Source organism: Trachemys scripta, chromosome 4 (assembly GCF_013100865.1).
Source record: "Trachemys scripta elegans isolate TJP31775 chromosome 4, CAS_Tse_1.0, whole genome shotgun sequence".
NCBI classification, from domain to species: domain Eukaryota; kingdom Metazoa; phylum Chordata; order Testudines; family Emydidae; genus Trachemys; species Trachemys scripta.
The window spans coordinates 91898362-91925026 of record NC_048301.1 but is presented as its reverse complement, the minus strand read 5'-3'; the positions used below and the strand labels follow the sequence as shown (position 1 = coordinate 91925026).

The 26665-nt window shown below is 41.8% G+C and overlaps 1 protein-coding gene across 8 annotated transcripts in view; it reads right to left on the bottom strand.

The window, feature by feature from the left end:
- Nucleotides 1–26665, bottom strand: part of HIPK3 (homeodomain interacting protein kinase 3) — a 147289-nt gene that overhangs the window by 55566 nt on the left and 65058 nt on the right. Inside the window, exon 1 of one of the 8 annotated variants that reach the window (XM_034769944.1) lies at nt 2870–2894. The exons of the other annotated variants lie outside the window; for them this stretch is intronic. The gene's annotated coding sequence lies outside the window, so the exon portion shown is untranslated. Of the gene's footprint in view, nt 1–2869; nt 2895–26665 lie in introns of those variants that run through there. 8 annotated transcript variants of the gene reach the window in all.

Sequence of the window (26665 nt, the reverse complement as noted above, 5' to 3'; positions counted from 1 at the left end):
TTGGACACAGAGGAATATTAGGCTTCTTACTAGAGTGCTATGTCCTGGCACCCATCCTTGATATTGGCCATTGCTAGATGTATAGAAAATTGTGAGCTTCCTATTCACTCTTTCCTTTTGTCTCCCCAAATGTTGGAAAGAAGAAACAGTACATCTTCACTATAAAGGTCCTGGCTGCCATCTATCAAAATGGTATGATGTGGAGGTGGGAGAGGGGAGAAGGGCATTTTTTGCCTAAAATGAAAGGATGACGACACCTATAAGCAAGACCTAGACTATGACACTTATGAGGAAAGCTCAACAAATACAACACCAACTACCTTCCAATTTAGTAGTGAATTTTCATGATAGCTTATATTTTATTGGTAACTCAGCTATTCTATTCCCACTTCATTCTTAAGCACCTTCCAAATCCTTCTATGAAAACCATCCAGTCCTGATGATTTTCTGCAATTTGTAATTATTGATCATGTGTTCCAGTACTTACTCTTTGAACATTTTGACCTGTGATAATGCCTAGCTCCGTACCTCCTACTGTACTCTGGTTAAGACATGCAAAAAGTTATTTAACTTATTTACATTGTCCTTATCCTCTTTGATTGCGCCTATCATAAGCCCAGGCCCTCAGCCATACCTCAGTTTCCCCTCCTGATTATATAAATCAGTCCCAAGTCAGACATTACCTTCATTAATCCCTTGTTTAGGGGTGCGCCTTTATTTATTAATAACCAATAAACTAACAAAGAATTCAGTTTCCTCCTCACTGGAGTCGTCTTCTTCTCACCACTGTCAATAAATTGCCAGGAGCACTTCTTGCTTTCCATACTCAGTTGCTCTGTCCCCATCCATGATAGGGTTCAGTCTCTTGTTCTGTTATTCTTCCTTGGAGAGCATCTTAGTTACTTGCTCCCTCTCCAGTGTCTCTCGCTCTTTGCCAGCACACTCTTCATCTTCCTACTCTCTTTCCAAGAGCCAGGCTCAAACCATAAGCCTCAGGAGCTCCCCACGATCTCCCTTTCCTAGGGACTCTGACAGTTCTCTTAGATGTGACAGTAAGAACCCTAAGACATTATTCAGGGCTTGTCCCAACAGAAACCTATTCTACCTCCTGTGGGTTCCTCCAGCCTGCAAGAACTGCAGGGCTTCTCCAGAGAGAGCTTTCCCCTCCCCTGGGCAACTTCCTCTTTATATCGTTCTCCCAATCTCCTCCTAGCTCAGTTGTTCCATTTCTAATTGGCTAAAGGATAGCCAGTTGGAGCACCTCATTGCTCCCAGGTACTCCCCACAAGGTCATCAAGGGCCAGTTAGGCCCTGATACTTACTGAAGGGCCACTGGCCCATTACAGCTCCTTTTATTCCTTAATTGTCTTGCAAACCAACTGAGACTCTTGCAGGCTTCCTCCTTCTAATTAACTTAAATAATATCTTGTTTGTTTGATTTTGTATTTCTGACTAGTTGCTTTTTAAGTCCCCTCTTAACTCTGCAAATTCCCATTGTTGTTGGGGGTTTATATTTTTTTTGTGAGCTGTTCCCCTGCTGAATCAAAGGAACTTGTGTAAATACATCCGATTTGACTTCAGAACCAAAACCACCCGCAAAGATTTCTGACTGGAAGACTGTTTTGGGCTGTAATTACAATTGCAACAAGAACATATAGCTTGTCAAAGAGCAGTCACTGGAAGCTGGCTAATGATCGCCAGAGACACTCAAATTACTCCAAAGACAGGGCTCTTTCCTTGGGCGGATTAGAGGGTGAAGAATAAAAGGCACATTAGAGACAGCAAAAAAATTAGTAGGAGTTGATCATGGGAGCTCCAGCAGAATGAAGTTCATCCTCTGCAAGCACCAGTCAGTATTTTTGACACAAGGGACCTCAGACTCTCTAAACTACGTTGGGAGGACTTCAGCAAATATTCCAGGCTGGAGACCAGATCCCAAAGCAAAAGAGGTGACCCCCTTTCTCAAGGGATACAGATTACTTGACCCTGTCATCCTCAGAAGCACTTGATTCTTTGCCCCACCTGGGCAAAGTGAGGGGACTTGCATAATGGTAAACAATGGTTTAATTAGGGTAAGATCCAATCCCACAGGAAAGGAGACTTAACTGCTTCCAGAAAGCACTCCACCTCCAACTACATCATGCATCCTCTCATATACCCCTATCACTGAAGTCCCTTACGTGTAGCAATAAGTACCATTATCTACAAACCAACATTTATGTACCCAAGAATGAGGTTTTTTGCTACTAAGTGCTCATTAGTTGTAGTTAATATGTTGGCTTTTGTGTAAAGTGGATCCATTCCCTTGGAGCGTTAGGGAAAAATTGAACTGTAGGGTTTTATATTATTAGCCCATTTGCAATGTCTTTCTTTATCCATCCTTTGTTACAGTTTGATATTTTCAGTTTCTTTCTGTTACTTTTTAAATAAAGCTGTTCAGGATAGACTATCCATCTTCTGTATTTTAGTGAGCCCTTAGATTGCAAACACTGTTCTCTTAGCATAAGTAGGTTACCATAGGTTTCCATGATAAAGTTTCCTGGGGAAATAAAACCTGCAATCAGAATGTGAAAATTGTTCTCCCATGTGGACGTACTGTGTGTTCGTCCATATGGGTTTGTGTTTATCTGCCTGAAGAACCCTCACAAGACTCTAACCACGGTTTCTAACCACTGATGGGTTCTAAATAAACTAACTTCCCAAGGAAAAAAACCTAGACTTCTTTGTGGACACTTCAATAAAAGTATCTGCTCAAAAGAGCAGTAAGAATTTAAAATGCAAACAAGATATTAACATGTATTAAGAAAAAGATAAGAGAATAAAACTGAAATTATTATGCTTTACATAAAAACTGGTGGTATTCCCTCACCTTGAATAGAATGCTCACTTTTGAATTCTGTGTTCAGTTTTGGTGACCCCATCTGAAAAAGGATACAGCAAATAGAAAAGGCCCAGAGAAGGATAATAAAATATCTTAAAGGCTTAGAAAGATTTCAACATGAGAAGAAATGTGATTAGGACTATTTAGTTTAAAGAGAACAGGAATGACAGATAAAATATTAGAATTATATAAAAAAATAAAAGCTAGCAAGAAGGTCAATCAGGTGCTTCTATTGCTCTCCCTTGATGATACGAGACCAACAGAATATCCTTTGAAATTAAGGCAAACTTAAAACTGATAAAAGCACATGATTTTCTAACCCAAAACATTATTATCCTCTGGAATCCATTGACACTATTTGAAGCAAATAGGTTAGTAGGCTTAAAAAAATATTAGAGATGTATATGGATGAAAATATCCACAGTTCTTCGAGGTAGGATAAAAATTAATGCAATCAAGTTCATAACCATGAACAATTCAGATAAGTAACCCTAAACTACCTGGGATTAAGAAGAAACTTCCATAATAGGCATATTACAAAATAATTTTCCATTATGGGGGATTTATAGATCCTTTAAAGAATTTGGTATTGGCTCTTGCTGGAGAAAAGATACCAAAATATGTGAACCATTGGCCTGACACAGTATGCATCTCCTTTTTTCCTATATCATATTCAAATTTACATTGTTACACATTAAGACAGGTTATTCAAGCACACCTCCTCTTTGCTCCAAGCTAAATATACATTATTTCAATTTTTCTTTCATGTTTGAGATAGTCGTTTAGCTTCCTTCTGCCATTTTATTTGATCAAGAGCTAAGTAATACCCAAAATATTGTGTCTTAAAAAAACGGTTACTCACCTTCTCGTAACTGTTGTTCTTCTAGATGTGTTGTTCATGTCCATTCCAAGCAGGTGTGTGCGCGCCGCATGCATGCCAGCCGGAAGATTTTACAATAGCAGCGTCCGCAGGATCGGCTTCGGCGCCCCCTGGAGTGGCGCCTTCATGGCGCTGTATATAGTGGCCAGCCGAACCTCCACCCCCTCAGTTCCTTCTTGCCGATACCCCGACAGAGGAGTAGGAGGGTGGGTATTGGAATGGACATGAACAACACATCTCGAAGAACAACAGTTATGAGAAGGTGAGTAACCATTTTTCTTCTTCGAGTGATTGTTCATGTCCATTCCAAGCAGGTGACTCACAAGTTCGAATCTAGGCGGTGGGGTCGGAGGTTACTGCAGACTGGAGAACTGCGCGGCCAAAAGAAGCAGCATCTCTGGCCTGGTGTGTGATGGTGTAGTGCGCCGTAAGGTGCGGATTGAGGACCAGGTGGTCGCTCTACAAATTTCCTGCGTCGAGACCTGGGCCAGGAACGCAATGGAAGAGGCCTGCGCTCTTGTGGAGTGGGCCGTGATAGGCGGGGCTGGTATATTGGCCCGACTGTAGCACTCCCGGATACAGGTTCTGATCCGAGCCAAAATTCGCTGTGACGTGACCGGAGGCCCTTTTATCCTGTCGGCCACAGCAACGAAAAGTTGGGTTGACTTCCTTGTGGAAGACGGTGAACGGGGGTTCAGATGTTAGAGCTCTGAGTTCGGACACCCTCCGGGCTGATGTGATAGCCACCAAGAACGCTACCTTATATGAAAGATATAACAGCGAGCACGAACCCAACGGCTCGAAGGGAGACCCTGTGAGGACGGACAGGACCAAATTGAGGTCCCAAGCCGAGACAGGTTGGCGGATGTGTGGGAACAGTCTGTCAAGGCCCTTAAGGAACCGCGTAACGAGTGGGTTCACAAACACAGAGGTACCCTCCTCTCCCGGGTGGAACGCCAAGATTGCAGCAAGGTGTACTCGAACCGACTAGAGAGTTAGTCCCAGATGTCTCAGATGTAGCAAATAGTCCAATATGAGGGGGACTGGGGCGAGCAAGGGGGCCTGACTCTGTTGTGTGGCCCAGAGGGAGAAGCGCTTCCACTTGGCCAAGTACGTGGTCCTTGTAGAGGGCTTCCTGCTACCCAGAAGGACCTGCATGACCTGATGAGAGCATTGCAACTCCACCGGGTTTAGCCATGGAGCATCCAGGCCGTAAGGTGGAGCGACTCCAGGTTCGGGTGAAGCAGGCGACTGCGATCCTGTGTGATCAAGTCCGGCAGTAGGGGCAACCTGAGTGGCTCCCACATAGACATGTGCAGGAGAGACGTGTACCAGTGCTGGCGTGGCCACGCCAGCGCTATCAGGATGAGCAGCGCGAGATCTCTGTGGGCCTTGAGAATTACTCGGTGAATCATGGGAATCGGGGGAAAGGCGTAAAATAGCCCGTCTGCCCAAGAAAGGAGAAAGGCGTCTGTTAGGGACCCCGGACTGTGTCCCTTGAGGGAGCAGAATTGGTGACACTTCCTGTTCTCGGTGGAGGCAAACAGGTCCACCTGGGGATGACCCCAGAGCCGGAAAATTGAGAGAACTATATCCCAGCGGATAGACCACTCGTGACCCTGGAACGAGCGGCTGAGTGTGTCCGCGAGCCCGTTTTGCGCCCCCGGGAGGTAGGATGCTGTCAGGTGAATAACGTTCTGTACACAAAAGTCTCATAATGCGAGGGCTTCCCAACAAAGGGGAGAGGAGCAAGCACCACCCTGTTTGTTGATATAGAACATCGTTGGAGTATTGTCCGTGAGGACAGAAATGCATCTGCCTGCCAGCTGGGGTTTGAAGGCTATGCATGCGAGACGCACAGCTCGTAATTCCCTGACATTGATGTGGAGCGAAAGGTCCTCTCGTGACCAAAGGCCTTGGGTTCTGAGATCGCCCAGATGAGCACCCCATCCCCGATCCGATACGTCCGTTACCAGGGAGAGGGAAGGTTCGGGGTCGAGGAAAGGAACTCCTGCGCAGACCACCCGCGGGTCGAGCCACCATTGAAGGGAGTCCAGCACCGGCCGAGGTAACGTCACCACCAACTCTAGGGAGTCCCTGACTGGCCGATAAACCCATGCCAACCAAGACTGGAGTGGGCGCAGTCTGAGTCTGGCGTGTCTCACCACGTAGGTATATGCTGCCATCTGCCCTAGTAATTTGAGGCAGCCTCTTGCTGTGGTGGTGGGGTAATGTTGGAGGCCGAGGATAATGTTGGATATAGTCCGGAATCTGGCATCTGGAAGATATGCCCTGGCGTGTGTCGAGTCCAGAACCGCTCCTATGAATTCGATTTTTTGGTTTGGAGATAGTGTGCACATGGCCTCATTGAGTAAGAGGCCGAGCTCGAGAAAGGTTTGCCTGGCAAAGACCACCTGAGCCTCCACTTGTGCCCTGGACCTGCCCTTGATGAGCCAATCGTCCAGGTAGGGAAACACCTGGATCCCGTGTCTGCGCAGGAAGGCAGTCACGACTGCCATGCACTTCGTGAAGACCCTTGGGGCCGCTGACAGACCAAAGGGCAGAACCGTAAATTGTAGATGAGCATTGCCCACGAGAAACCTGAGGTAATGCCTGTGCCGAGGGATTTCGCAATATGCAAGTATGTGTCCTTTAAATTGAGGGCGGCATACCAGTCTCCTGGATCCATGGAAGGAATGATGAAAGACAGGGAGAGTATGCGGAACTTGAGCTTCTTCACAAACTTGTTGAAACCGCGCAAGTCTAGAATGGGTCTGAGGCCCCCTTTCGCTTTCGATATTAGGAAATATCGAGAATAGAAGCCCTTGTCCCGTAGCTCCTGAGGAACCTCCTCTACTGCCCCTGATGCGAGGAGGGACTGAACTTCTTGAAGTAGAAGTTGCTCGTGAGAAGGGTCCCTGAAGAGGGACAGGGAGGGGGGCTGGTGGGGTGGGAGGGAGGAAAACTGGATAGAGTATCCCTCCTCTACAGTGCGAAGTACCCAAGCGTCGGACGTGATCCGGGCCCACGCACGATAGAAGGGGGACAGACGTGACGAAAAGGTAAGGGTGGTAGGATCCAGAGTTCTGACCAGTAGGTCGTCCTCGACCAGGCCATCAAAATGGTGGTCTAGGCCCCTGTGTAGGCCTTGGTTGGGTAGAAGACTGGCCGAAGGGCTGTTGTTGCCTCCTCCTGCCAGTCCTTGGCCTTCTGCGTGAGGCATCCCCTCGATTTTGAGGTTGGTACGGCCAAGGGGCCTGCGGTGGCCTAAACTGTCTACGCTGGGTGACAGGGGTGTGGAGGCCTAGTGAACAGAGGGTGGTCTGTGAGTCCTTTAGGCTATGAAGCCTCTTATCGGTTTTCTCTGAGAAGAGCATGGGCCCTTCGAAAGGGAGGTCCTGGATCGTTTGTTGGACCTCATGAGGGAGGCCGGACACTTGAAGCCAGGCTCCACGCCTCATTACCAGACCAGTCGCCAACGTGCATGAAGCTGAATCGGCCACGTCCAGGGCCGCCTGTAGGGAATCCCGGGTAATCAATCTTCCCTCCTCAAGGGCGGAAAACTCAGTTCGCGACTCCTGCGGAAGGAGGTCTGTGAACCTAGACAAAGCCGAGCATGTGTTGCGTCCATACCGGCTCACTATGGCTTGCTGATTGGCAATGCGCAACTGCAGGCCCCTCGTTGAATAAACCTTGCGCCTGAACAGGTCCAACTTTTTGGCCTCTATTTTTAGGTGTAGCCCCTTGAAACCCCTCTGGTTGGCAGCATCCACCACTAGGGAGTCCGGGGGAGGGTGTGTATAAAGATGTTCATAGCCCTTGGTTGGAACGAAATATCGCCTCTCAGTCCTTTTGGCCGTAGGGGCCAATGAGGCAGGGGTTTGCCACAAGATGCGGGCTGTGTCCGTAATGATCTTTATGAGAGGTAGGGCTACCCTGGATGGGCCTGACAGGGTCAGGATATCAATCACTGGATCCGTGTCTACCTCGATCTCCTCAGTCTGGATTGAGAGGCTTTGGGCTGCTCGAGTAAGCAGTTGTTGGAGGATCCTATTGTCCTCCAAGGCCGGTGCCGCTGAGGTTCCCACTACTGCCTCGTCCGGAGATGAGGAGGAAGAGATCCTTTGAAGAGGGCCTTCATCTACCCCTTCTCCCTCCACGAGGGCCTGCGGCACACGGTACTCAGGCTGCGCGGCCGGTGCAGACTTGGGATGCGGCACCGCAGCCGGTACCGGGGTCGACACCAAGCGACGAGGCGTGCTGGACGGTGCCTGCGGTGTTGGGTGCAAGGTGCCCGTCAGTGCCGTCATCTGGCTAGGCGGTGCCGTGTCCCTTTGTGGCACACTCCTGTCAGACGGCGGTGCCAGTGGTGGTGGCATTAGCGGTGGTACCGCGGACGCCGAAGAGACAGATGAGGCTCGTGAGCGGGATCCGTATTCAGGCCACAGAGAGCTCTTCTTCAGGTCTGGGAAACTAATTCCCAGCAGCAAAATGCAAGGTGGATCAGATTGTTTAGCATAAGCAGTTAGTGCATATTGTAAGGGACCAGCTGGTCCAATAAAAGTTATTACCTCACCCATCTTGTCTCTCTAATATCCTGGGACCAACACGGCTACAACTACACTACATACAAGTTTTAACTAGTCATTTAATAGGTATGTCAGCTGCTACACGGGAAGAAAATGAACAGACATAATAAGTACCTGATGAGGGAGTATCCACAATAACTTGATGGGCTAACTTTACAAATAGAGAACATATGCTTATTTAATATCCATGTTATACAATGACTAGTGTTCCACAGTTATTGTGGATACTCCCTCATCCGGTACTTTATGATGCTTCTGTTCATTTGTGCAGTAAAACAATTAAAACATTTTAAAAACCTTTTGAGCTAGATTTAAATCTGCTGCTATTTAACAATTACAAGCATATCTGGCACGCCTTCTAGTTGGGGACTATGGTTCCAAGTCAGCAAAAAAAAAAAAAAAAAAAAAAAACCCAAACCTTAAACATATGCTTAACTTTGAGTACATGCTTAGTTCCAATGAATTCAAACAGCAGTCAAACATATGCTTAAAGATTAGGTGTGAGCTTAAGTGCTCTGCTGAAATGGGGCATATACCCTGCACTAGCAAGCGAATGGAATGGATGATCCAGAAAAACCTTTCCATCTCTAATTTTAATGATTAGAAGTGTGTCTCTGCAAATTACCATCATTAGGCAAAAAAACCCAAACGCTCAACTTGTTACTAGTACTGTCTTTCCACTAAGATCATCACTTAAAATCGCCCTTCTGAGACGAGACATTTAAACACTTTGAAAACAGATTTTTACATTTGAGAATTAAAGGAAATACTGCTTTTACATCCTCTGATAATGTTTTGTCAAAATGAAGAAACTTCATGAGACAGATAAACATCCTTTGAAGTTAAACCTACAGACTCTTTGTAAGGAAAATCATTTACCATAAAACTCAAGTCTGTTTTGGTAGCCTAAAATTTAAGCTTCAGCTTTCCAGTCTGATATATTATGTTTGTCACCATATTGTGTAGTTTGCTTACAGAATCCATAAGTAACAGCCATCCCTTCATGAATTTCCCCACTGCCTTCACCCCTACCACTATAAATTTATTTTAATTTTTCTCCCCTCATGTTTCTTTCTTACTTACATGTTTTCTCCTATCTGCTTTTTTCCATTTTTCCTTTTTTGGTTTCATGTTTTAATTTATCTTTCCTTTCCCGTTGAAAGAAGAGCTACTCTATTCTTAGAGCAGTTTTAGATCCCAAAATAAACTGCTTAACTATGTATCTATTACAACTGGATTGATGTAATATCAGAATCTGACCACAACATGCTGCAACAGGAATGTGACTACAGTAAAGAAACTGAATATTTCTGCAAGTTCTGTTTTGCAAATATTTTTAAAATTAGTACTTTATGCAAATAAAATGTAGCTTAATTCTTCCTTTGTATCTGTTTGCAAAGTTTATTAAAGCATCTGTTTTGTGTGGGTCTTTTTTTAAATGCTTAATTTTTTTTTGAAGTATTTACCAGACATCCACAACTCAAGAGCAGCTCAGCAACAAATGAATATAATTGCATTGTGATGGGAAATTTTTGCTAAAAAAATGGATAAGTTTTTGATGGCTATTATAAAAAATGGAAGTTAGAAATTGACAGACTGGTGTAATGAAAGACTGGGAATAGGTCTGAGTGGTTTTCAACTCTGGGTAAATCCTCTGAGTCCAGCCAAAGCCAGTAATAATTGGAGGTGGTTACTATTTGATAGCTATGATCTCCATCCAGTTCCTAATATAGTTAGATAGTCACATAACAAAAAAACACCCCTTATGACACCCTTGTTGACAGAGGCACCAAGGATCAAATGGTCATGAAGACTGAGCTATCCTCTCACTTCAAAGAAGTGGTCTTTTCAAAATAGGACTCCAATACATTGACAGAACAGCAGCTTATGGTGGTGTTTTATTATGATTCCTTTATCCAAAAGAACATGAATGGAACTTCAGCACCAGTGCATAACTTTATTTTAAAATATAGGGAAACCATTATAAAAAAAAATACTTTCACTATGTCTTGTGAAACAAAACAAAACAAAACCAACATTGTTGGCAGCTTAAAGTGTAAATAGAAACTTCAAAAATCTACTGGGTTCAAAAGAGTAGACACTTGCAAAAACAGAAAACCAATTACTGAAATAAATACACTTTATAAAATATGAGAACCATTAGGCAGATGATTGTTGTTTTTAAAACTGATACGGATATAATTTTGATAACTTAAGGAACTCACACACACACATTAAGGACCAAAAAAATCCAAATCACATATTCTATACTTCCAAGGAAATGTTCAATTTTAAACTGTTTATAGCAAAGTACACCTACAAAATTTATCAGCTGAACTCTGGACTTCATCTTGATTTACTAAAAATACCAACTGCAGAAGAATTACAGAAATGACAACAATGTTATGTCCTTGGCCAATTTTATACACAATCTGTATCCCTATGGCCAAAGCCTAAACTCTGTTCTAAATGCTAAATGCTTCTGGAAACCTAAGTAGTGGAATTTTAGAACTACTGTTCTTTGATTATAGGGGGAGCAGATGGCAACCCCAATATTTAAGTTGCCTGACACTTTGTTATAAAAGATTCTTGTGATCTTTGTTAGAGAAGTCTAGCATCCCTACAATTTTCAGTTGGTCTTAAAATATCTGAAAATTGCTGTTTCCCTTCTGTCACTTGAGTTGCTAAGGGATGTCCTAGTATTGTGCTAGAGGGCACTGTGCTACAGGAAATGCCATCTTTTGGGTGAGAGGTAAAGCAAAGAGGTGTTTACCAATTTGGTAATTAAAGATCACAAACAACTTTTTAAAAAATGAATAATAAAAATGAACCTCAGTGTCTGGCCACATTCCAACTTGGATTTTTATATTCTACCTACCATGCCACATTCTCCTGGCAGTTTCATAGACTCTGACTTTAAGGCCAGAAGGGACCATTGTGATCATCTAGTGAGATCTCCTGCACATTGAAGGCCACAGAACCTCACCCACCTATTCTTATAATACACCCATAACCTCTGGCTTGGTTACTGAAGTCCTCAAACCATGATTTAAAGACTTCAAGTTTCAGTTTAATATGATAGGAGTTCACCTTCTAGATTAAAAATGTTATTTGGTGACACGGCACTGTTAAATAGTTATTAAATTCCCCTACCCTCAAGATGACTAGATTTCTGTAGGGTTCAAAGTGACTTTATATAACACTGTTATGGACGTGGTTTTCCAAAACCTGCATATTGATTTAAACTTAAAGCCACTGGGATTATTCCAGCTACATAAAATTATGTACATATGTAGATCTTGCAGGATCAGGGCTATGTTTGTAAAGTCCTTTTATTCTTTTAAGTGTCATGAAAAGATTTGACTATGACACAAGATCTGCACATCTTGTCTGAGTTCCTGCATGTGTTCACAACAGATAGCTACAACGATAAAATCAATTTTTTTTTAGAAAGTGTAAAAATCAGTGCTTTAAATGTATTTTCAGATATCAATTCTGAGATCAGCTAGCAGTCGCAGAACTACAACTAATCTGCTTTTATTTTGATACTGTACCATATTTCATATATTACATAAAAATACTGGGCTGAAGCATGCCTGGCGCTGATGGAATTTTCAGAGAATTTAGCTGCCAAACTCTAACAAGTTTCTAGGGTGCAGAGGCCAACTGTGATTTTTCAGGTTTCAGAGGGTAGCTGTGTTAGTCTGTATCAGCAAAAACAACGAGGAGTACTTGTGGCACCTTAGAGACTAACAAATTTAAAATTGAGATTTTTTTCAGAGGTTCATAACCTAAACTAGTTTTGGCAAATTTTCATGAGGAAGCCAAAAGTCACATGCCTGACACCAGACTGAGCCCCCCCTTGCCCAATTTCAAGCCCATCTTCCAAATCATAAGGGTTCTAGAACTTCCCGAAACAGTTGTAAGGATATTGTTTTAATGTTGGAAAGAATGTATTTTTCCCTCCTCTCTCTCTCTCTCTCTCTCTCTCCGACATGGCTAAACCATTTCAGCTGGAACATTCAAAAATAATTCAGCCTGAGGCGCATATATCCAGCATGGAAAATTTCAATCCAACTGGCTGAAGTTTAATAAAATTATACACAAATTATGAGTGTCTTATAATGAAAAGTGTTAGGCAACTTTCACTATAGGTAGTGCTACCAACTCCACCTATAAAAACCCAGAAAAAGCCATCTCAAAAACAGGTTTTGTTTTACAGAATAAGGACAGATTCCTATTGCAATATACATCTTCATCTTTGACTGACATTATTACACTAATTCAAAACAGATAGATATTAAACTGAAAGGGTGCATCTCAGATGTTCGAATGAAGATTTTATCCACACTTGTTATAAATTTCTATATTCAGAGGTTTATACTACAAAAAAAAAATCAATTGAAATAATCACACAGGCTCTGAGTCTGGAAACTCTCTTTTCCTATTAAACAGTTTCAAAATCACTTGAGGATAGAGAAATTAATATCTGAATTGCTATTTTTAGCCTTTGTGAGGAAAAAAGCACTTCTGGAAGGCTGCTGTTAAATGTCAAAAAAAAAATAATAATTAGCGCAGAGTTAAGGTTGCCTGGTGGTGTATCTTGTGTTCTTCCAGAATGTCCTTCAGCAAAACTCAAACTTGTGAAAACCAGGAAATACCAAGTTATGGTGAATGCCCATGCAAGCTTAACTCTATGCCCCTGGAACTGGCAATAATTATTGGGAATTATCTGCACTCCAGCTGCATGCCTTGTGTTAGGTGTAGCTGTATTGAATGGTGAAGGAATTAGTTGGAGTAGCTTGGAAAAGCAGTGATTGTGTTAAGAAACAATCAGGGGGTAGAGGGTTGTGGCCCTCTGAGGCATATATGTGAACCCCTGTCCCTGACCCTTGTGTGTGATCAGCGGAAAGAGGTTCATCTGGGCCTCAAGAGATCCGGTATGTCTCATTTCAGTACGGAGTTGTGTAAGTTGTGTCACTAGCAGGGCACAGAGTTCTTGCCATAGGGATTGTCATCAGATGAGTGTGGTTTAATAAAAGGTAAGTGAAAGAACAGTGTTAGATGGCATTGTATGCATCTAAGGGTGAAGGGTTTGTAAAAGGGGTTGAAGAGGTTGTAAAATTTAGCAGATGTCGTGTTTATGTGGAGTCAGCTAATGTTTGAGTGTAGGGTGGGTGTAAATAGCTTGTGTGCAGTACAGAGCAAAGGCTGTCAGTATGGTATATGGGCAAACTGGGGTATCACTCGTAGAGGGCAGACATGAGATACACCATCTTGCTACCTTAACACTGCATTAGCGAAGCTTTTTGGCCATTTAATTTCCTCAATTTCTGAACAGAAAGGAAAATGATGTTGGTAGGAGTTAGTGGTCATTTAGACAGTCGTAATTATGTAGCTGTGCAGTTCAGATGCTACTGTGGCCAGGTAAAGATACTAATACCTAGCTCTTACATAGCGCTTTTCATCAGTAGATCTCATGGAGGGAAACATCATTAACCCTATAGGACAGATGAGGAAACAGAGATAAAGAGGTAAAATGAGTTGGCCAAAGTCATCCCACAGGATAGTGACACATCCAAGAATAGAGCCTAGGTTTTCTGAATCCCAGTCCACTGCTGTCTTCAGTGGACCAGACAGATGCTATGTGACTGTTAAGAGTCATCTGTGCTCTCCAAGGCATACACTTTGTTATAATGGAATGTGCATAATGGTTGTGCTTTTAAATGTGTGCAATGTGTAGTTGCTATCATGGATCAGCGAGAGAAATCTCAGACAGTCTATATGTCTGAAGAACTTGACAATTTTATTACAGGTTGGTTACAGAATTTTAAGCACATGAAAGAAGATTGATGTCTCTTTCTTTCCTGCCCAATTCCCTACAATATATAGCCCCCCATCCCCACCACCTTCCAGTTCACCCTCCCCTTTCTATCCCATTAAGCCATTAGCATTTTAGAAGGTATGCACAAAAGGTAGAATCTGTGAACTTTATTAAATGATTTTCCCCCCAAGGAGACTGTAACTTGGGAACCCCTTGACCAAATTACCCCAAAAAGCATTCAGAGTAATTGTGCAAATTTTAGAGCACTTAGAAGAGTAAAGCTTTAATCAGAAAGCTGGTCCAGACCTCAACTATAGTAGACCTGCCCCTTACCTGAGGGGATGACTAAGCAGAAGGATTTTCAAGGGTATAGAATACAAACACACACAAGAAGAAATAGTTCATATGCAGAAAGGAAAACAAAACAAAGAAACTCCACTCAAAACTTGAACCATACTGAAGTCCACTAGCCTCTGAAGATCCAAAATCATCTTGCCGAATCCAAAAAGGAAAAACAAAATTTTACTCCGATTTTAAATAGCCACACTGAACCAATCTGTGAAATTGACACGATTATCTTTTTATTTAAGCAAGCAGGCTGGCCAATCGTGTCTCCATTCATCTTTTGAAAAAAATAATTGCAGCCCATTTGCTGTGTCAGGCAGGAGTGAGGGTGACATTCAGGTGTGATGTGGGGATGGGAGGGCGTAGTTCATCAGTCACTCCAAAGGAGACATGGTTGAAGCACCCCAAAAAAATAAATAAATAAAGGAGGCCCAGAAAAATGTGACCTGTAAGAGTTAAGGAGAAAAACCCATAGGCATCAACTTGTTTAAAAGGTAAATTAAAGACCAAAGTCACTTTTGGGGGGATACCTTGACAACCACAACCATTTGTATCAATGAGATGTTCTGAACTGAAGAACACCACCCCATGGAGATGAACACAGTCTGCAACAATAGCTCTGGAGATGTCCAAACTGCTCGATTCATGTCAGCGGGCATTTCCCATCCCCACTCCCCAACATTTGGACAGAACCTGTGATAATGCAAACAAACAAATCTGTTCAACTCCTCACGCCACTGTCAGCAGTGTGATCTTGGTGCATGCTCCTAGTATACCTGTTCTCAGTTTCACACCCAGAGGGACAGGGCTCACCCATATCCTGGCTCACATGGGGGAAAAGGTGCAGGAAGAAGGGTTCTGATCCTCCCCCAGAGGGACACAGCCCCATATCTCAGCTCACGTGAGGGGAATAGCAGCAGGTCAGACATGCCTACCCCCTGCACCCCAACTTCTGGCATCCCCCAGATCCTGGCACACACATGAAGGTAGGGGCAGGGGCTCAATCCCCACATTTGGCACATCAGACTTAGAACTGCTTGGCACACACCATCTGGAGAACCAAACTTTGCTAATAATGTTGTGATTTGATTTCCCCTCAAAGAGCAAGTGGGAGGCATACACTCTGTTAGGGTAACTCTTGATTGTTTGAGAACGTGGTGTGAGGATCTCGGCCCCGGCACATAGAGGTCTGCTCAGGACTAATTTTTAGGCCTGCCCTAGACCCAACTCAAGTGGGTCTAGTCTTTTTGCAACCCAACACTTCCTGTTACTCTGAACCTGAATGGACACTGCCACTGCTCCTGCTGCCTCCTGTCTATGGGATCAGAGCAGCAGTGACTGTATGCCCTGTTCCTATTTTCCACCACCCCTCATGTTCTGGGTGCATGCTGTGGAGTGAAAGGCGCTGTCAGCAATTCCTTGGTACACTCACTCTGCAGCTCACACAGTGCAGTAGGGGACAGTGGACAGCAGGGGCAAGGCATGCAGCTGCTACCACACTGACCCCACAGGCAGGACAAGGAGACTGACCTGACACAAACCAGAAGGGGTCCAGCTCTTTTCCCACCCAAACTGGAGCTGACATGTGTAGTCAGGTCCCACTTGGCTGCAGGGCTCTACTGGTTTAATCCCTATCTGTGCAAAAAATAAAAGGTGCCAAAATGTGTCAGCCTTTAGAGAAGCTGGAGGTTTGTTTGTTTTGTTTTGGGGAAGGAAGGGGTTGTATCTTTGGAATCCCGTGGTAAAATGGCCCCAAATTTGGAACAATAACCAAACCTCATGACCCCATAAGGCACACCAAATATAAAGACAATTTGAGTAACCATTCAGCTTTTAGAGCACTTAGAAAAGTCAAGCTTTAAACAAAAGCTGACCTTAGCCTGAACTAAAGTAGACGTGGTGCTCTGCTAGAATATCAAATACACTGATACATAAAGAAATTTATAATCTATGAAACACGGGCAAGCAACCTTCTAAACTTCTTCAACCCACTCAGTCAATGTGCCCCAATACTAGGCTTTCAGGAAATCTAAAGGACAAAGAGTCTATCTGATTTATCCTATTAATTACAAATATATGTGAATGCAATTAAATTAAAAAAAAAAAACACTTAAACATGACAAAAGCTAGGAAATTTTAAATTAATTTTGATACTGCCTTTCTTCTCTCCACATGGCCTCAGATTAAACCAGTGTAAAGTTTTAACCCAGAAACTGACAAAAGCCAGATACTTCTATTACCACTTCTACATTTTAGATTTCTGTATTATTGACATTGTCAATACATTTTTATCTGATAACCATGTCAAAGAAAAAAAAGACATTGTGATACTATGTTTACAAGTTCTATGGTTACTTGTAAAGGCAATTTTACTGGTGCATGTGACTATCAATTTGCCTATTTCCCTATGAAAGGTTTTCTACTTAGGTGGATTATCGTGCTATTGATAGCTAAATTCTGCTGATACGGGCTACTGTCAAGTCATCGTTTCTGGAACAAACCTATAAAGCTATTTCTTTATTCAGGATGTCTATTAGAACTAGCTCACCATGAATTTGCTCCAAAAATACATTTAAAAACAGCTGTAAAGAATATTCAAGAGATGCATGACATAGGATTAGCCATTTCAATGAAATCAGACAGTACAATTTAAAGGGTTTAAATATAATTTGCAGAAAGCAAGAGATTAACACCTCATTTTCCGGTACTTATTCTTTATGTTACAGAAAAGACTGTCCTGTTTTCATATCGCAGAAATAGACTGTAGGCCAGAAGACACCAACGCCTAGATATTGTACTAGACCAAAAATTTAAAAACTGTATTTTAGAAGTGTCATGAGCATCATTACAATTTCTCGTTTTTTAGATCTTTTATGTTTTTCTTCTGACATCTCAAGTTCACTCTGGGTGAAATTTACTCGCACCCCCACAATCCCTCTATCCACTACCCCACACGCAGTGCACTCAAGTAATCAGTTTTTACACAGGGAAGTCAGAAAGGTTGAAAGAGTATAGAATCCACACACCCTAACTCACAGGAAGGTCTCAGAATGGCACTCCCTCTGTACACTGCATATGGACATTTAGGAGTACTGCATAGGCACTGATATAGTAGCTCAGCCCCAGCAGCAGCATCCATGCATGGCCACGCTGTCTGCACCCATCCACTCCTGCAGAATAGTAATGTGGAGCTTAACTGATACAAAAGACCTTTAGTTGGATCTCCTCACTAAGAGTGAAATTCATCCAAAATTTACTCTAGCTCTCTCAATCTCTCTGGAGCTCTTTCAATTTCTTGTTGATTTATTCTCCAGATAGAAGCAGAGATAGATGGCTTCATGTGGTTTAGTCACTATTATCCTTGACAAATATATATTAGAAACTTATCATACTCATTTATATATGAATCAATGAAATAATTCATTGTAAATTTTTTTAATCACAGTAAAAAAAACTTGTTCCAGCCAAATGAGGATTTTGGAGGACTACTCTCCCTCTGCCCCCACCTCCAACAGCACTGTATATCTACAAACCTGAAAAGCTCTGCTTAAGCTCCAAACTTTCTCTCTCCCACCAATAGAAATTGGTCCAATAAAAGATATTACCTCACTCACCTTGTCTATCTAATATCCTGGGACCAGCAAGGCTACAACACTACTGCTTAGAACATTATTAAAGTAACAATTCTCATCTCCAGATACAGGCCTCTACAAACACATGATGAGGGAAAACAGTGTATTAACATTCTCTGTCTAGTGTTCTGTTTGTAGCCAAGGAGTCTCTGTACTCAGTTTTTAATTTGTAGGCAGTAACAAAGTTCATTTAATCACAAATTGAAACTTACAATAAACATTTTCTAAGAAATATTGTATATGAATTCTTGGCAAATGAAATCTAATCTTTCATATAACTTTTGCAGTATAGTGGTCAATAAAATGGAATAATACAAAGAAACTAAAGATGTAGTACATGAAAATCATTTATTTCTTTACAGCACAAACTTCCTCTTTGATTATGTTACCAATATATTTTATCTTTAATTTAAGCAAAATTATTTGTAGAATCATCTATTACAGATGTTAGTTTCAAGGGATAAAGAATTGTAATTACATTGGTTTGCTGTTTATAGTTACTTTCATGACTACAGGCAGCAGACTGTTAACTCATTGTGCTGAGCAATTATGGATAGCTCTCTAAATCCTGTTAAAAGGTTATCATATTACTGAAGATCAGATGGTGACTGAACAAGAAAGGAGTTTCCTCCAGTTACAATCTACATGCTTAGAGTTTCTTAGAGAATGATGCAATGTGATCATTTAATCCTTTTTAATATCACGGTATATGTAATGGAGAGGTACCTCACATTATAGGGTTTCCATCCCTTTTTTTAAACGCTTCAGGAGAGCTGGACAAAAAAAATTGGCAAATAGTCCGTTTGCCAAAATATTCAGTTTTGATCAACTTGAAACTATTCATAAATTCATGTTGGGTTCACTGAATAGTTTTAACCAAACCAAGAAACCAAACTTTTTTTTTTTTTTTGACATTACCAGAACAAACTATTTTGACATTTTTCAAGCTGAAGTCATAAAATGGCCAGAGGAGGTAGCAGAGAATGTAAGGTGCTCTTCTTACAACCTTTAGCCTGACTTTTAGGGAAGGGAACTGAACTTGGGTCTTCTCCATTGCAGGATTGTCCCCTAGCCACTGGGCGATGGGATATTCTGGTTTGGGTCTTTCCCAATGTCTCTTGTTGAAGCTGTTCCACTTTATATAACAGGCAGGCAGTCAGGGACTGGCTTTCACTTGGGTCTCCCATCTCCCAAGTGAATGCCCTAGCTACTTGCTGCCAGTCTCTTTCCCTGGCCCAGTAACTATTCATCCTCCTCATTTTGTGAAATCTGTCTTCCTTAACTTCTCTTTTAAAATGTCCAAAATTGAAATAAAAGAATTTGAGAGTCAGGTTGAATGAAACATTCCATTCCATCTAACTCAAAATGTTTTTACTTCAATTCACCAAAAATTTTGTTTTCTGTTTGACCTGGCACTAGACTTTTTTCAATTTTTCAAAACTGCCAGTGAACCAACAAAACTTGCCCACTCTACCCCTTCAGTTTTAAAAAAAAATGACCTGTGACAGTTTATTATATATGTATTAACATGCATAAAAAGGGTTAAGCTAGCCTCATCTGCATCAAAGATGGAACAGGGAAGCATCTCCATTAGCATACTGAACGAAGAACAGAGTTTCCAACCAAGAACTGCACTGAACTCTGGGACCAGAAAAGCAGGGAAGCACTGCATCATGGGGATCTCTGCTCCAGATGTTAATGAACCTACACCTGCACACATCCAGCTCAGCAGTTATCAAACCAATTCTAGTAATGAATCCTTGATTGATATCCAAAATAGTGAAGCAGCCTAATTGCACTGTGGAAGAAACATCACCCATAGCCAAGAGTGATCAGCTCCTATTGTCTAGTCTAAAGAAAACCCTTGAGTCATCAGTTTACCCATAAACAAATCTAGTGTTCTCCCTTGAACCATTATTGTTTCTCTACAAAAAACCCTACCTATGTTCAATTAAGTGTTCTGATGCATGGACCCAAACTCTGCATCAGTTCCACTGGGATGTAGTCTTGTTCTGACTGATCATGCTGGGGGCTCTGCCTGTCTCCAGCACTCAGGACCCTGAGCTACCACCATCACCTGGGAACACCGACCAGTTCAAGCTTCATGGAAGCAGAGATCCTCCTCTGTCTCTCTCTCTGTTTTCTTTTCTACCTCAGGTACTAACCTTCAATAATGTAACTGTTATGTTGGTTTAGACTCTCCTTGTGTAGTTATTATTATTCAATAAATAACTTTTATGGTTAAACTGGCTGCTTCTCTTTCTCTCTGAACTTTACTCTTTGGTGTTTTTAGCTTCCCCAATTACTCTGCAGCAATGCTTCTTTTACCTAAGCTAAAGTTCCCTGTAGTGCCCAAAAATACTGTGGGGTTTGCTCATCAAGTGGGTTACTACCAGTACAATTGTGACATGAAAGTGGGGATAGGGACGTGCTAAACCTTTGACATACAAGGGTGGCAGCTTGAAAGTGCTGCTTGACCCAGTCCGCTGAGTACAGGGGCATACAAGGGTGGCAGCCTGGAAGTGCTGTTCAACCTAGCCTGCTCAGGCTTACTCTATTCCAGTGCGGTACCTTTGGCACATAAGGGTGGCAGCTTGGAAGTGCTGCTTGACCCGGTCTGCTCAGACTTGGGGGGGGGGGGGTCCGTCCGTCGCCTGGAAGAACCCAGCCTGGGGCACCTAGGTCCTGCAGGATAGCTCCATTGGGAGGGGACTTGCAGAAGGGGGAAGTAGAACTCCATATGAAAACACACGTAACACAAACAGTACCACTGATAGAATTACAGAACCCCCCACCCCCATCCCCAGAAGAGTAACCCTAATAAATTAGCATTCCCCAAAGTAACGGGCAAATCTGGTAACAATCCTCACTGACATACATGGTGCAATCCGTTTTGTTGCATATGCAATGAGGCATTCATTTTTCTCCGTTTTCCAAACCACGAGTAACATGGTTGGCAAAAGTTGAATCTTTTCACAGGGTTACAGTCTAAAACAGAGAAGTTAGCCTCTCTCTGAGACTCCTCTGAAGAAGTTAAACCCCCAGCTTTAATGAAACCCTGGATTCTTCATTTGTACCATTTTAGGATCATCAAAATTGAAAACAATATCAGTGCAGTGCATGTGGCACTAGCTGATAAAAATGAAAATTGATTGCTTTTTGTTCCCCAACTATTCGGGCTCCCCATTCCTACAGTGGGGTTTTCCTTTGCTCTGCAACTTCCAGAAGCAGGCCTGAACTCAGTCACCAGAGAAGGATGCAAAATTGATAATAAATTCATGGGCCTAAAGGAAATGAACTGTAAAAATTGTGTCCTATTCTGTCTCCTACCAAGCACACGCTTAATCTGATGTCAATCAAGAAGGGATAGCTTTGAATCCCTGCCTGAGTTTTATCAACAAATCAACACATTAATTACCTACACTTGATGAGACCCAAGAGTAGGACCCACTATTGGAGACACATCTAGGTCATATAAAACTTGAGAATTAGTGGTTGTAATGGTCTGAATAGGATGGGCAGGAAAGCTCCCTAAGATCAGAAGAAGAAATTGCTACACAAAACAACTGCCAAGGTGAACTTCAATGTCTCCATTTGAAAGTTGATGTTTTTACTGACCTATGGAGGTTCTTCAATCCAAATAGCTCAGGTACCTCCAACCCATATGAGAGAAAAAAGAACACAGTATTGGTCCTCCAAGCATCTCTCTAGCCTTGGTGCTGTTTCAATAGCCAGAAAGTAAGAAAATAGTCTCTATCTGCCTGTACTTCACCAGGTTCTGAGATACAGCGGGGGCGGGGGAGGAGGAACATCAGCTGCTGAAACATCAGGAGTCTATGGAATTCTATTGTGCAGCTCTTGCTGACTAGACCACTTCCACTGCCCATCAATCCAGGACAGTGCACTGGGCTGAGAAGTCTACTCCCCAACCTCCAGGGATCCCATTCTCCTCAGAACACAAAGAAAAACAAGAAAAAAAGAGAGTCAAGCATTCTTGTTGCTGACAGAGGATTGTATGGAAATGTCACTTTTGGACAGCTGGTAGGCATACGGCAGCTGCTGGTCACTGATGCACATCTGGAGACTGTTGGCTGCAATAGTGCTGGACTGCTGTCTGTGCTGCTGCAAGAAACACCTGATGAAATGTTACTCCCCAGGCTGCCAGGTTCCCTTCAGGTTGGAGACAAGCTACTAGAAGTTGTTGCTGCATCTGGGGATCCTATCTGGAACACCACTTTTTCCTCACTTCAGAGAGCTCTTTACTCTTACTGGGGAAGGGTTTTCTTGGTTTTAAATTTCTTCCACTGGACATAGCGGCAGACACAAGGCACTTCTGTCTTTCTCTCTGCTGCTGTATATTACGAATCAAACATCCTTTGCCCTGAAGAAAGAGGCTGCTGGAGAATACAGAATAGGTCCCAGCTGGACCAAACAGAGGAAGAAATCTTGATTCAAATTAGAATTAGATATTTCTGATGTCAAGAAGCTCAGGGAAAACAGGAAGCCTGGAGACGACCGGTTGCTTCTGCCAGGAGGCAGAGTACCCTGGGGAGTTTTCCAGAAAGCCCCTCTCTGGTGACTGACAGGTCTGATCCTGTCTCCTGAAGAATGAAGAGCCTGATAGCTTTGAGTGTTGTATTGTCACAAGAAAGGGTAAGAATAACAAAAATTGAAGGAATCTACTTGTACTATTTCTACTCCTCATTTTAAAACACAAACCTTTAGATTCCATCTTCGTCAATTTAACACAAAAATACATCTTCCTAAAATATATCAATTCTTTCCCTACCACCACCAAAAAGAAAGAATCCTCCCCACCTAACCCACTTCTTCAGAAAAACCTTGAAATCAAGCCAGTGTCATGACCTGAAGATCAACAAGCTTTGCTTTTGTCAGAGGGAAGCTAATTTCAGAGTTGAGTGCCCTTCACTGGAAACACCTTGTCAGTCAAGCATTCCATCAGCCCATTGAAATCTGACACACACAAGGTGGGTGAGGTAATCTCATTTATTAGACCCATAAAGGAACCAATACAATATATTATTATTCCCACCATGTCTCTCTGACATCCTGAGACCAGCACAGCTACAACAACACTGCAAACATTCAAATCTGGGCAGTCATCTTGAACTCCTCTGCTGATCTCTACTCTTGGAGAAGAATCTGAGGAAAGAGGAGATTTCTAAAGTAATTAGGACTTAAACCCCCAGAGACTTTATAAGTCAAAACCAAGGTTTAGAAATACTTCCAGAACTGAATTTGAAAGCCTATGTCTGGAGGACAATTGTATTACCCTTCATGTATCAAATGCCCCTTTGCTTTCTGCAGCATTATGCTAGCTGAAACTATTGAATCGTCATCAGATTTAGACTCTGGTATAACTCATTCCAATGAAGATAATTTAACACCTCAATACATTAGGGATTTTGATACATTAAAAATGTATATAGTTTGGCCAATTTTTCTTCAAGAAAATGCACAACTAATTATGGATTTGGATCATTAAGGAAAAATATTCCTATTAGCTCTAAGACCTCATTCCAGACCCCTATGTGGGAGTGGGGCCGAAGACAGAAGGAAGTTGAGTTGGGGGAAGAGAATTTTGTGCATCATAGTGAGTCATCATCTGCACCCAGAAGATTTTTAATGCTCACAAAAGGAACTACGGAATCAGCACAACATGGAGCCTTTAAGAGATTTTTTTATTTTTATTATTTTTAAAAATATTTGGTTTTAATACATGAAAAAGTAAGTTTTTGTTCTGAAGTGCAGAAGTATTCACATTCTTGAAGATTAAAGATCAGTCCAGGCTTACAGACATTTCTTGTCAATTCTATTACAGTCATATCAGATGTGTTTCCTGTGCAAAGGCATTTTGGCTTTCACAGAAAGAAAGCCAAGTATGTACACTTCCAATTTTAGTAATAGAATAAACCTATTTTCCTTGCATACCCAAAGTTCTACTTCAACAGGTAAGTTTGGGTGTACAGTGAATGTGGGACTATAGTGTAGGCCCCCAACTGGATAAGGTAGGGTTTACTGCATGGTTATTTTAAGTCAACAAATTATCCTTCAGTTGCATAATTATGAAATAATTATATAGATGAGTGAACAATTACCAAAACTCTTCCCTTTCATGCAATTTAGCTGGTTTCTAAAAGCAGCGGAATACACTGCAAATTTAAAAAATAGTTAGCAAATGCAAGCAGTTTCTTGACAATATAGAGAAAACACGCATTAATTAGAAAGTAACATGATGAAGAAGCACTGCAAATTACTAGGTTTTTTTAAGTTATTAAAGCAGTTTCTGTAATGAAATTTACATAAAATACGCTGCATCACAAAGCAAATTTTCTCTACAAAATATTAAACTGATAAAAGCTGCTATAACAGAAATTATATAAAATGTAATATTAACTTTAAAATATTTTGCTCAGTTAACAAAACAGATACTATTTCTCCAAATATTGCCACTCAAAAAGTTTTAAACAGTCTTTTCTAAATAATCTTGGAACTTATCTACCAACTGGACTCCACTGGCCAGAATACACATCCATTAAGTTTAGTCTAAGCTAGAAGCTAAAAAATATACCAATTAAAAATACACTCACTGCAAGGCTGTGTAATCTTTTGAGTATGGCTGGGAATAAGCCCAATAATGCAAAATAAATCCGGTACACTGAATAGCAAAGAAGTACAATTTTAATTATAAACACAATACGATGGAATCCCTGGGGTGCAACTTGAACTGTGGGACCACTGAGCCCTCTGTCCCTCCAACTTGGGGTATCCCTCTCATACTATGATGCTGTATCAATCCACAAACCTCTGGCAGATACTGCATTTGCACAGACAACCACAGGCAAGGGACACACCTAATGAGTTACATTAATGATCTCTCAGCAACTCATGAACCATCAATAGGGAGGTTCCAGCCAATTCCCCCCAGCTCGTAACCCCTGAACTATACTGTTTCGCCTGGTCAGAAGCCTGATCAATGTATGTTCATTAAGTTCCCCCCTCCCTCAATGTGGCGAGGACACACACTAGCCTTTGTAAACTGAGTGAGATTTCCCAAGCATTTCAACCAAAATGCACTGTTTTAGGTAAAATATAAAACAGAATTATTAACTACGGAAAGATAGATTTTAAGTGATTATAAGTAGCAAGCAAAGTGATCAAAGTTGGTTACCTAAGAAATGAAATCAAATCTCAGTCTAAGTTCTATAAACTAAAAAGGATTTGAATCAAGCAGTGTATCACCCTGGCAAATGGTACAAGCAGGTTGCAGATCTTCCATACACAGGCTGGGACCACCCTCCTCCAGTTCAAAGTCTTTGTTCTCCAGACATGTTTACAGGGTGTTGAGTTGTGGGGGAAGTGAGGCTAAATCATGGTGTCACTTCCCCGCTTTTATAGTTTACAATTTATGCTGTGACATGGTTTCATTATGCCACCCCCATTGGTCAAGCATTCTCCATTGTCTACATGCTCTCTCATCTGGGATGGCTGTTGGGAGAATGGATTCCAATTACTGGGCCATCAGCACGTCTGGCTATTCCATTGTTGTACCTGAAAGGCTGGTTGTGGGTGTTCCCAACCTCACAACATATTTCAGTAACACACATATAGAAAAACTTCATAACTTCACATACAATGATAGCACATGCAATCCAACAGGATATTAATGTTCAACAGATCGAGACTTTTAAAATGATACCTCATAAGGCATACTTGTACAAAATATATCATAATTATATGACAGTGATGAATATGAGGATTCCAGGGTGCTATTCTGGAGGTACAGTGTCACACACACAAACCTAGGAAAATCTAGAGGAGACTCAACCCATTTATAGCAAAACATACTCTTTCTGCTACACTTATCTACTGATATATAGAGATAGAGAATGCATTGGTATCTGCAATTAAAATGTATACAATTTATCAATATTTGTCAAACTATAAGCACCAGCAATGCGAGTCACTACTACAAATCACACCATTTTCCCTGTATTACATCTATTCTTCGAGGCTGAAGTAAGTTGAAACATTTACTTCACGAAACACTGGATCTCGAAACTAAACAATGAAGTAGTCTGCCTAAGTTTAAAGGAAGCTGAAACTTTTCAACAGCATTTTAACCATATCTGTATGTGGTAATGAAATACAAACATAGAGGAAACAATATTTTAGAACAGTATGAACTAGCCATGTTTCTATACACCTTCTCATGCACCCAGACTACAGAAACTAAGGAACAAGCCAGCCAAGTCCTGGCTATCATAAATGGGTCAGCCTTCAAGAAATGCTTGCTCCGGAAAAGAAAAGACTAGTATAGTTCTCGAAACAATTGCCAAAAGGAAAAAACTATGTTCAGCAACACGCTGCTCCTAGTAGAATCCATGGATCTTCAAGTAAAACTGATGACATTATGGAAACTAAATATAGGTAACTGATTATAGGATAAAAGAGCCAAAAAGATAGCGAAAAAAGGAGGTGGGAGCTGCTAAA